This window comes from Bos indicus x Bos taurus, chromosome 2 (genome assembly GCF_003369695.1).
Source record: "Bos indicus x Bos taurus breed Angus x Brahman F1 hybrid chromosome 2, Bos_hybrid_MaternalHap_v2.0, whole genome shotgun sequence".
NCBI lineage: Eukaryota > Metazoa > Chordata > Mammalia > Artiodactyla > Bovidae > Bos > Bos indicus x Bos taurus.
Genome location: NC_040077.1, coordinates 85,900,362 through 85,912,578, shown reverse-complemented (window position 1 = coordinate 85,912,578; position 12,217 = coordinate 85,900,362). Strand labels below are relative to the sequence as shown.

Below are 12,217 nucleotides of genomic sequence, written 5' to 3'. Positions count from 1 at the left end.
AGCAAGTGCAAAGGCCTCAGACAGAAACAGTCTTGCCCTGTTTTATGAGAAGCAAGGGCTTTGTATTACAGTCAGTGAGGGTGAGAGTGGTAGAAAATGAGGTCAGAGGTAGTGAGGGCTTTTTCATAGTATCTGGGAGGCCATGGTGCCATCTTTGGATTTTATTCTAAGTGTAAAGGGAAGTCATTTGAGATGACTTGATCTGATTTACATTAACATAAATATTCCAGCTTTTGTGTATCTGTATGATTATTATTTTCTACTCTTGCTTTGTTCATTGAAGCTGTTGTTATTCAGTCGTTCACTTGTGTCTGACTCTGCGGACACCATGGACTGCAGCATGCCAGGCTTCTGTGTTCTTCACCATCTCCTGGAGCTTGATCAGAGTCATGTCCATTGAGTCAGTGATGCCATCCAACCATCTCATCCTCTGTCATCCCGTCCTCTGTCCCCTTTTCCTCCTGCCTTCAATCTTTCCCAGCATCAGAGTCTTTTCTAATGAGTTGGCTCTTCGCATCAGGATGTCAAAGTATTGGAGTTTCAGCTTCAGCATCAGTCCCTCCAATGAATAGTCAAGGTTGATTTCCTTTAGGATTGACTAGTTTGATCTTGCAATGCAAGGGACTCTCAAGAGTCTTCTCCAATACACACTTCAAAAGCAGCAGTTCTTCGGCACTCAATCTTCTTTATGGTTCAACCTTCACACCCATACATGACTTCTGGAAAACTATAGCTTTGACTACATGGACCTTTGTTGGCAAAGTAATGTTTCTTCTTTTTAATATGCTGTCTAAGTTGGTCATAACTTTTCTTCCAATGAGCAAGCATCTTTTAATGTCATGGCTGTAGTCATCATCTGCAGTGATCTTGGAGCCCAGGAAAATAAATTCTGTCACTGTTTGCAATGCTTTCCCATCTATTTGCCAAGGAGTAATGGGACCAGATGCCATGATCTTAGTTTTCTTAATATTGAGTTTTAAGCCAGCTTCTTCACTCTCCACTTTCACTTTCATCAAGGGACTCATTAGTTCCTCTTCGCTTTTTGCCCTAAGTGTGGTGTCATCTGCATTGCTGACGTTACTGATAACTTCTCCCAGCAATCTTGATTCCAGCTAGATGCTTGTGCTGCATCTAGCCCGGCATTTTGCATGATGTACTCTGCCTGTAAGTTAAATAAGCAGGGTGACAATATTCAGCCTTGACATACACCTTTCCCAATTTGGAACCAGTCTGTTGTTCATGTCTGGTTCTAACTATTGCTTCTTGACCTGCATACAGGTTTCTCAAGAGGCAGATAAGGTGGTCAAGTACTCCCATCTCTTTAAGAATTTTCCACACTTTGTTGTAATCTGCACAAAGGCTTTATCATCAGTGAAGCAGAAATAGATATCTTTCTGGAATTCTCTAGCTTTTTCTATGATCTACCAGATGTTGGCAATTTGATCTCTGGTTGCTCTGCCTTTTCTAAGTCTAACTTAAACATCTGGGAGTTCTCAGTTCACATACTGTTGAAGCCTAGCTTGGAGAATTTTGAGCATTACTTTGCTAGTATGTGAAATGAGTGCAATTGTGCGGTAGTTTGAACATTGTTTGGCATCGCCTTTCTTTGGGATTGAAATGAAAACTGACCTTTTCCAGTCCTGTGGCCACTGCTGAGTTTTCCAAATTTGCTGGCATATTGAGTGCAGCACTTTAATTGGATCATCTTAAAAGATGATTTGAAATAGCTCAGCTGGAATTCCATCACCTCTGCTATTTTTGTTCATAGTGGTGTTTCCTAAGGCCCACTTGACTGTAAACTCCAGGATGTCTGGCTCTAAGTGAGTGATCACACCATTGTGGTTATCTGAGTCATTAATATCTTTTTTGTATAATTCTTCTGTGTATTCTTGCCCCCTCTTAATATCTTCTGCTTCTATTAGGTCTATAACATTTGTGTCCTTTATAGTACCCATCTTTGCATGAAATATTCCCTTAGTATCTCTAATTTTCTTGAAGAGATCTTGTTTTTTGCATTCTGTTGTTTTCCTCTATTTCTTTGCATTGATCACTTTAGTAGGAAGACTTTCTTATCTCCCCTTGCTATTCTTTGGAACTCTGCATTCAAATGGGTGTATCTTTCTTTTTCTCCTTTGCCTTTCACTTCTCTTCTTTTCTCAGCTATTCATTAAGGCCTCCTCAGACAACCATTTTGCCTTTCTTCTTCTTGGGGATGGTCTTGATCCCTGCCTCCTGTACAATGTCACGAATCTCCGTCCATAATTCTTCAGGCACTCTATCAGATCTAATCCCTTGAATCTTTTTGTCACTTCCACTGTATAATTGTAAGGGATTTGATGTAGGTCATATCTGAATGGCCTAGTGGTTTTCCCCACTTTGTTCAATTAAAGTCTGACTTTGGTGATTAGGAGTTCATGATCTGAACCACAGTCAGCTCCCAGTCTTTTTTTTCCTGGCTGTATAGAGTGTCCCCATCTTCAACAGTAAAGAATATAATCAATCTGATTTTAGTATTGACCATCTGTGATGTCCATGTGTAGAGTCGTCTCTTGTGTTGTTGGAAGAGGGTGTTTGCTATGACCAGTGCATTCTCTTGCAAAACTCTGTTAGCCTTTGCCCTGCTTCATTTTGTACTCCAAAGTCAAACTTGCCCATTACTCCAAGTATCTTTTGACTGTCTACTTTTGCATTCCAGTCTCCTCTGATGAAAAGGACATGTTTTTTTGGTGTTAGTTCTAGAAAGTTTTGTAGGTCCTTCCTTGCAGTTACCCCTTACTAGATGCTTTGTGGTGTGAGTTCAGATCCCGAGCTACAGAGTATGTCAAGCAGTTTTCAGTTCAACACAGGATGTAATTGTTGATTGAGGTGGTTCTGTTGCTGCATCCTACAAAATTGTTGACTAGTCTGTGTGCGCGCGTGCTAAGTCGTTTCAGTCATGTCCAGTTCTGTGACCCTGTGGGCCATAGCCCACCAGTTTCCTGTATGGGATTCTTCAGGCAAGAATATACTAGATATACTAGGTTGCTGTGCCCTCCTCCAGGGGATCTTCCTGACCCAGGGATCAAACCCACATCTCTTACATTTCCTACATTGGCAGGTGGGTTCTTTACCACTAGAGCTACCTCGAAAGCCCATTGTTAAAACTAAAGTGAAAGTGAAGTCGTTCAGTAGTGTCTGACTCTTGGCGACCCTGTGGACTGTAGCCTACCAGGCTCCTCTGTCCATGGGATTCTTCAGGGAAGGATACTGGAGTGAGTTGCCATTTCCTTCTCCAGGGGATCTTCCTAAATGGCCTATTAAATGTATTTTTCAACATAATACATGATTTACTCATGAATCTAATAGAAGGGTTTCTTTTGTTAAATTCACCAAACATTTTCTCACAGAACTCTTCTCAGACATAAGAAAATATCTACTGAATTGGCTCATTCAATTGAATCATTCTCCTCTGCACTTCTCCCAAGATTTTGTTTAAGGCAAATAAAGGAATCTTTGTGACAGATGACAGTGTATGGTACTCAGCTGACTTCTTAGCAAAGGATAGAGTTATATGTCAGAAGCTTAAAGGTGATAAGAAACTCTGGTTCAGTTTTAGTAGATGATGGTGCTTCCATATATTGTAGGCAAAAAAAAATTTGTTTTGACGATAGGAAAAGATCTGTAGTATATTAAAACTCAGCAGAGATCTGTGGGAAGCAGTAATTCAGAATTCAAACCAACTACGCTGCCAAAAATATATCTGATACACCACCACCTATTACATGTTATCGCCAAAATAATTGAAGATTAATCTGGTCAAGCTTGTGGATATGCCAGTTCAAATGGGGGATAGAAGAACATGTTAAATGATACCCTACAATCTGCCAAATACGGAATATGGGAAATTCTGTAGGACGAATGACCCAATTTCTTCAAATAAATGTCAAATTAGGAAGATTGGGGGTAGGGGGGTTGTTGTAGACTTATAAGGTTTAAGAGGCATTATTTACATTTTGTTTTGAACAAACCAAATATTAAAGAAACATACAAGACTGGGAAATTCACTGAAATACCTACTTTAGTAAAGATTCATACTGAAGATTAGAGGTAAAATATGTTTGTGCTTTACTTTGAAATGATCCAGTGAGGGTAGAGGAATAGAGTATATAAAACAAAATTGATCATTTGTTGATAATTATTGGACTGGATAAGTGTAATTAGGAATTTGTAATAGTATTGTATCTAGTTTTTCTGGATGTTTGAAATCTTTGAATATTTCTGTATCTGTACACACACACACACTCACATATACATGTGTATGTTTTTAACTTTTTTTAATTTTTTAACTTTTTGTTTTGTATTGGGGTATAGCTGGTTAACAGACAGTTTTGTGATACTTTCAGGTGAACAATTAAGGGACTTAGCCATACATATACATGTATCCATTCTCCCCTAACCTTCCCTCCCATCCAGGCTGCCACATAATGTTGAGCAGAATTCCATGTGCTATACAGTAAATCCTTGTTGATTATCCATTTTAAATATAGCACAGTGTACAAGCCCACCCCAAACTCCCTAACTATCCTTTCTCCCCTCCTTCCCCTCTTCCCCATAACCATAAGCTCATTCTCAAAGTCTTTGTCTGTTTCTGTTTTGTAAGTAACTTCATTTGTATCATTTCTTTTTAGATTACACATATAAGGGATGCCATACAATGGTATTTCTTCTCTAACTTCACTCAGTATGACAGTCTCTAGGTCCATCCATATTGCTACAAATAGCATTATTTTATTCTTTTTAATAGCTCACTAATATTCCATTGTATATATGTACCACATCTTCTTTATCCATCTTTACAAGTGACATTTTCCTGATTCACTTCTATGTAGAAATATGCTTTGACCTTTTGCTTACTTCAGAACCCTTAATATAGATTGAACAGAACCATAAAGGCTTCAGATAAATAGGCATGGCTATGACTTTGTATTAATACTATTTTTAAGCAACACTTTGGTCAAAACAAATACAGGATGAATTTTAACCACAGATTAAGACTTTAAAATTTTTAAACATCACTTGTAAATATTTCTTCCCTGAAATAAATAAAACAAGGTTTCAAAGTTAACGTAATCTCATTACTGGGACCTTTTTGATCAGTAGCATAATCTTCCCAGCACTCTCAATGATCTCTTACAGGGATTATCTTTGAGAAAATTTTGGTTGAAAGAACATCTTCCTTGACTAAATCAGAACTGAATTACTGAATGAGAGATTGGTGTAATTATAGGTGTTAGTTTCCAATAAAAATCGACTGTCAAAGGGGATTAACTGGACAGTTTGTCCTTACTGATATGGTTGTGTTAGGAACCAATCAGTTAAATTATACTAGTTATTTTTAACAGGAAATTTAATATAAAGACGTTGTTAAACAGAGATTGGAGAACTAAGGTGATAACAATTTCTGACAACATGTGTGAAATGTTGCCAACTACTTGATGCTTTTGAACTGTGATGTTAGAGAAGACTCTTGAGAGTTCCTTGGACTGCAAGGAGATCCAACCAGTCCATCCTAAAGGAAATCAGTCCTGAGTATTCATTGGAAGGACTGATGCAGAAGCTGAAACTCCAGTACTTTGGCCACCCGATGCAAAGAACTGACTCATTTGAAAAGACCCTGATACTGGGAAAGATTGAAGGCAGGAAGAGAAGGGGATGACAGAGGATGAGATGGTTGGATGGCATCACCGACTCAATGGACATAAGTTTGGGTAAGTTCCAGGAGTTGGTGATGGACAGGGAGGCCTGGCATGCTGCAGTCTAAGGGGTTGCAAAGAGTCAGACATGACTGAGTGACTGAACTGAACTGAGAGAAGCTGAGAATCAGAGATTCAGTGCAGTGTCAGGACTTTTATTGGGGGCTGACCACATGGTCACTTCTGTTCAGTTCAGTTCAGTTCAGTCTCTCCATCGTGTCCGACTCTTTACAACCCCCTGAATTGCAGCACGCCAGGCCTTCCTGTCCATCACCAACTCCCAGAGTTCACCCAAACTCATGTCCTTCGAGACGGTGATGCCATCCAGCCATCTCATCCTCTGTCGTCCCCTTCTCCTCCTGTCCCCAATTCCTCCCAGCATCAGAGTCTTTTACAGTGAGTCAGCTCTTCGTATGAGGTGGCCAAAGTACTGGAGTTTCAGCTTTAGCATCATTCCTTCCAAAGAACACCCAGGACTGATCTCCTTTAGAATGGACTGGTTGGACCTCCTTGCAGTCCAAGGGACTCTCAAGAGTCATCTTCAACACCACAGTTAAAAAGCATCAATTCTTCAGCGCTCAGCTTTCTTCACAGTCCAACTTTCACATCCATATATGACCACTGGAAAAACCATAGCCTTGACTAGACAGACCTTTGTTGGCAAAGTGATGTCTCTGCTTTTGAATATGCTATCTAGGTTGGTCATAACTTTCCTTCCAAGGAGCAAGCGTCTTAATTTCATGGCTGCAATCAGAATCTGCAGTGATTTTGGAGCCCCAAAAAATAAAGTCTGACACTGTTTCCCCATCTATTTCCCATGAAGTGATGGGACCATATGCCATGATCTTCGTTTTCTGCATGTTGAGCTTTAAGCCAACTTTTTCACTCTCCTCTTTCACTTTCAACAAGAGGTTCTTTAGTTCTTCTTCACTTTCTGCCATAATGGTGGTGTCATCTGCATATCTGAGGTTATTGATATTTCTCCCAGCAATCTTGATTCCAGCTTGTGCTTCTTCCAGCCCAGCATTTCTCATGATGTACTCTGCATATAAGTTAAATAAGCAGGGTGACAATATACAGCCTTGACGTACTCCTTTTCCTATTTGGAACCAGTCTGTTGTTCCATGTCCAGTTCTAACTGTTGCTTCCTGACCTGCATATAGGTTTCTCAAGAAACAGGTCAGGTGGTCTGGTATTCCCATCTCTTTCAGAATTTTCCACAGTTTATTCTGATCCACACAGTCAAAGGCTTTGGCATAGTCAATAAAGCAGAAATAGATGTTTTTCTGGAACTCTTTTGTTTTTTCCCATGATCCAGCGGATGTTGGCAATTTGATCTCTTGTTCCTCTGCCTTTTCTAAAACCAGCTTGAACATCTGGAAGTTCACGGTTCATGTATTGCTGAAGCTTGGCTTGGAGAATTTTGAGCATTACTTTACTAGCGTGTGAGATGAGTGCAATTGTGCGGTAGTTTGAGCATTCTTTGGTATTGCCTTTCTTTGGGGTTGGAATGAAAACTGATCTTTTCCAGTCCTGTGGCCACTGCTGGGTTTTCCAAATTTGCTGGCATATTGAGTGCAGCACTTTCACAGCATTATCTTCCAGGATTTGAAATAGCTCAACTGGAATTCCATCACCTCCACTAGCTTTGTTCATAGTGATGCTTTCTAAGGCCCACTTGACTTCACATTCCAGGATGTCAGGCTCTAGATGAGTGATCACACCATCATGATTATCTTGGTCGTGAAGATCTTTTTTGTACAGTTCTTCTGTGTATTCTTGCCACCTCTTCTTAATATCTTCTGTTTCTGTTATGTCCATACCATTTCTGTCCTTTATCGAGCCCATCTTTGTATGAAATGTTCCCTTGGTATCTCTAATTTTCTTGAAGAGATCTCTAGTCTTTCCCATTCTGTTGTTTTCCTCTATTTCTTTGCATTTATTGCTGAGGAAGGCTTTCTTATCTCTCCTTGCTATTCTTTGCTATGCTAAGTCACTTCAGTCGTTTCTGACTCTGTGCGACCCCATAGACGGCAGCCCACCAGGCTCCCCCATCCCTGGGATTCTCCAGGCAAGAACACTGGAGTGGGCTGCCATTTCCTTCTCCAGTGCATGAAAGTGAAAAGTGAAAGTGAAGTCGCTCAGTTGTGTCCAACTCTTAGCGACCCCGTGGATTGCAGCCTAACAGGCTCCTCCGTCCATGGGATTTTCCAAGCAAGAGTACTGGAGTGGGTGCTATTCTTTAGAACTCTGCATTCAGATGCTTATATCTTTCCTTTTCTCCTTTGCCTTTCGCTTCTCTTCTTTTCACAGCTATTTTTAAGGCCTCCTCAGACAGCTATTTTGCTTTTTTGCATTTCTTTTCCATGGGGATGGTCTTAATCCCTGTCTCCTGTACAATGTCATGAACCTCCATCCATAGTTCATCAGGCACTCTATCAGATCTAGTCCCTTAAATCTATTTCTCACTTCCACTGTATAATCATAAGGGATTTGATTTAGGTCATACCTGAATGGTCTAGTGGTTTTCCCGACTTTCTTCAATTTAAGTCTGAATTTGTCAATAAGGAGTTCATGATCTGAGCCACAGTCAGCTCCTGGTCTTGTTTTTGCTGACTGTATAGAGCTTCTCCATCTTTGGCTGCAAAGAATATAATCAATCTGATTTCGGTGTTGACCATCTGATGATGTCCATGTGTAGAGTCTTCTCTTGTGTTGTTGGAAGAGGGTGTTTGCTGTGACCAGTGCATTTTCTTGGCAAAATTCTATTAGCCTTTGCCCTGCTTCATTCTGTATTCCAAGGCCAAATTTGCCTGTTACGTCAGGTGTTTCGTGACTTCCTACTTTTGCATTCCATTCCCCTATAATGAAAAGGACATCTTTTTTGGGTGTTAGTTCTAAAAGGTCTTGTAGCTCTTCATAGAACTGTTCAACTTCAGCTTCTTCAGCATTACTGGTTGGGGCATAGACTTGGATTACTGTGATATTGAATGGTTTGCCTTGGAAACGAACAGAGATCATTCTGTCGTTTTTGAGATTGCATCCAAGTACTGCATTTCGGACTCTTTTGTTGACCATGATGGCTACTCCATTTCTTCTAAGGGATTCCTTCTCACAGTAGTAGATATAATGGTCATCTGAGTTAAATTCACCCATTCCAGTCCATTTCAGTTCGCTGATTCCTAGAATGTCGACATTCACTCTTGCCATCTCCTGTTTGACCACTTCCAATTTGCCTTGATTCATGGACCTAACATTCCAGGTTCCTGTGCAATATTGCTCTTTACAGCATCAGACCTTGCTTCTGTCACCAGTCACATCCATAACTGGGTATTGTTTTTGCTTTGACTCCATCCCTTCATTCTTTCTGGAGTTATTTCTCCACTGATGTCCAGTAGCATATTGGGCACCTACCGACCTGGGGAGTTCCTCTTTCAGTATCCTGTCATTTTGCCTTTTCATACTGTTCATGGGGTTTTGAAGGCAAGAATACTGAAGTGGTTTGCCATTCCCTTCTCCAGTGGACCACATTCTGTCAGACCTCTCCACCATGACCCACCCGTCTTGGGTGGCCCCACAGGACATGGCTTAATTTCATTGAGTTAGACAAGGCTGTGGTTTGTGTGATTGGATTGGCTAGTTTTCTGTGAGTATGGTTTGTGTGTCTGCCCTCTGATGCCCTCTCGCAACACCTACCATCTTACTTGGGTTTCTCTTACCTTGGACGTGGAATGTCTCTTCATGGCTGCTCCAGCAATGTTCAGCCGCTGCTCCTTACCTTGGATGAGGGGTATATCCTCACCACCGCCCCGCCTGACCTTGAACGTGGAGTAGCTCCTCTCAGCCCTCCTGCGCCTGCGCAGCCACCACTCCTTGGACGTGGGGGCACACTCTACCGGAGTGCTAAATTTCTCTCCCAAAGTGAAAGGAAAGAAAGCTGTTGTGGCATAAGCCATGTTGCTTGCACAGTTTAGACACAGTAGACAGATTTATCATTTTGGGGAATGTTAGAAATTTACTTGAAATCCAAGTTCCAAAATGCCAACCAAAAACAGGAAAACTGCTTGGAAATGCAAAGCACAATAAAATAATTACATGAACAAACAAAAGTACCTGTTAAAGTTGCTATAGTTGGCAGCACTTAAAATTGGTAATTAGTATTTTTAAAAAGCTCCGTAGCTTAAAAGTTACATAGCTACAAGTTAATCTTTGTAGTTAAAGTTAATACGTTAACTATGTATTAATCTACATGGTTAATCTTTGTTGATTAACTTTTAGCAGTTTTATTTACGAGGGCACAATAGATTTAATAAATTGGAATTCAGTAGACAATCCTAGATTTAATTAATAAAATGTAATTATGCACTTGATTTACTCTTTGGACAGTGTCCTGATACTGTTACAACTTTAATTTTAAAATATTAACATACCTTTCTTATGTAGAAGTCTATTTTGCATTCTTGAGAGAAAAAATAGAAGAATTGGATCATGGTATCCATTCAGAGAATGTTTTAATGCTTGATTACATTTTTTGTTTTCACCTATTTATAAGAAGTAAATTATGTGGTATTCAATTTAAGAATAGATGAGTTCAGAAATACCATGTTGGGAAAAATAAAGATCCCAAACAAAAAGAAACACAACTAGCTGCACAGCTCTGAGAATTTAATAATAAATCAACTTTTGGGGCTTCCCTGGTGGTTCAGTGTTTAAGAATTTGCCTGCCAATGCATGAGATATGCGTTCGATCCCTAATCTGGTAAGATCCTACATGCCTCAGAGCAGCTAAACCTCTGTACTGCAACTGTTGAGCCCTCAGGCCACAACTACTGAAGCCCAAAACGCCCTAGAACTTGTAGCTGCACAAGAGAAGCCACCGCAGTAAGTCCACGCAGCAGAACTAGAGAAAAGCCCGTGCAGCAGTGAAAGGGTCAACTATACTTCAAACCATTTATTGATATAGTCTTTATGATATGTTCAGATATAAGGCAGTCTTGTTATAGTATCTCGCTCCTGCTGTTCCTCAAGGCACTTTGCACATTCCCAACATTCACTTTACTCAGTATATCCTTAGATTATCAGTTTATATATAAAAGGATATTACTCAGGACTATGAAGTCAGGTGAAAAAGTGCATGGGGCAAGGCATGTGGGCAGGGGCGTGAAGCATCATCTCTGAGTTTGCCACTCTTCCCAGTCCCATGTATTCACTGGCCCAGAAGCTCCCAACTTAATTTTCTTTGGAGGCCTCCTATCATGTTTTGACTTTTTTAAAGTCTGATTTTTCATATTAACATCTTTATGTTTGAGCTCTTTCCTTTTTGGAATAATTTGTGATTTTAGAGTATGTAATTTCTGCCAATATTCCCCTTCTTAAACAGTCTTCCCTTTAAGAATTTGGTGTAAAAATTGAATAATATATATATCGAGTGTGTTTGTATATGCATAACATTAATCAATGAATGCATAAATCATGCTTAACCTTTGGGGAATGAGACATGAGGTAAGGCTTTTACTTTTCATTTTATATCTTTTGGGGGCACTATTTTGAATAATTTATAATATATATTGTTTTTTGGAATCAGAACTAAATTATTCATGATATTAGATTTGGTAGTGATTTATTGGATATGACACCAAATGCTCAAGCAACAGAAGAAAAAAAAAGGTAAACTGGACTTCATCAAAGTTAAGTTTGTGCATCAAAAGACTAAAGAAGACAAATAAAACTTCATCAAACTTAAGTTTGTGCATCACCAGAGGGAAAGTCAACAGATAGTGAATTAGAAAAACTCAGTTTCCCCCCTATGTATTTCTCCTGTGTGTTTCCTTTGCTACTCACACAAAACAATTCACTTCTTGTCACCAAACATGTGGAGGTTTTTCCCACACCAAGTAATTCTCTGTCACACCAGCTGCATGTCTTACAGTTTAGCTCAGTTCTCATACTATCTACCTGGAGATAGTGTTGGATCCCACAGGTAAGGGCTCAGTCCTTCAAGACTGCACCTACCCTACTTTGGATGCCATTTACAAGCAGTAGGTTCCCAGGTTAACCCACAACATCTGTCCCATTTGGCTACAAATCAGGGGTTCCCATAACTCTCTACTCAGAATCCATTAATTTTTTTGAGAGGTTCATACAACTCAGGGAAATGCAGTAACCAGTTTATTAAAGGCTATGATAAAGGATACAGATGAAAAGACACATAGAGTGAGGTCCCAGAGGGTCTCAAGCACAAGAGATTCTGTCCTCACAGAACTGGTGTGTGCTACCTTCCTAGTCTGGATGTGTTTGCCAACCTGGAACCTCTCTGAATCTCATACTATGGAAATTTTATGGAGGTTTAGTCAAATAGGCATGATCAATTAACTCCATTTCCAGCCCCTCTGCCCTCTTTGGAGAAGTAAGAAGTTGGATGGCAGAAAATTTTAAGCTTCTAATTACGACTTGATCTTTCTGGTGACCAATCCCGATCTAGGACT

General features: G+C 40.0%; 1 protein-coding gene across 5 annotated transcripts in view; it reads left to right on the top strand.

Annotated features, from left to right (window-relative positions):
• The window catches only part of SF3B1 (splicing factor 3b subunit 1), a 60,331-nt gene that overhangs the window by 978 nt on the left and 47,136 nt on the right, over nucleotides 1–12,217 (top strand). The gene's annotated exons all lie outside the window — the stretch shown is intronic.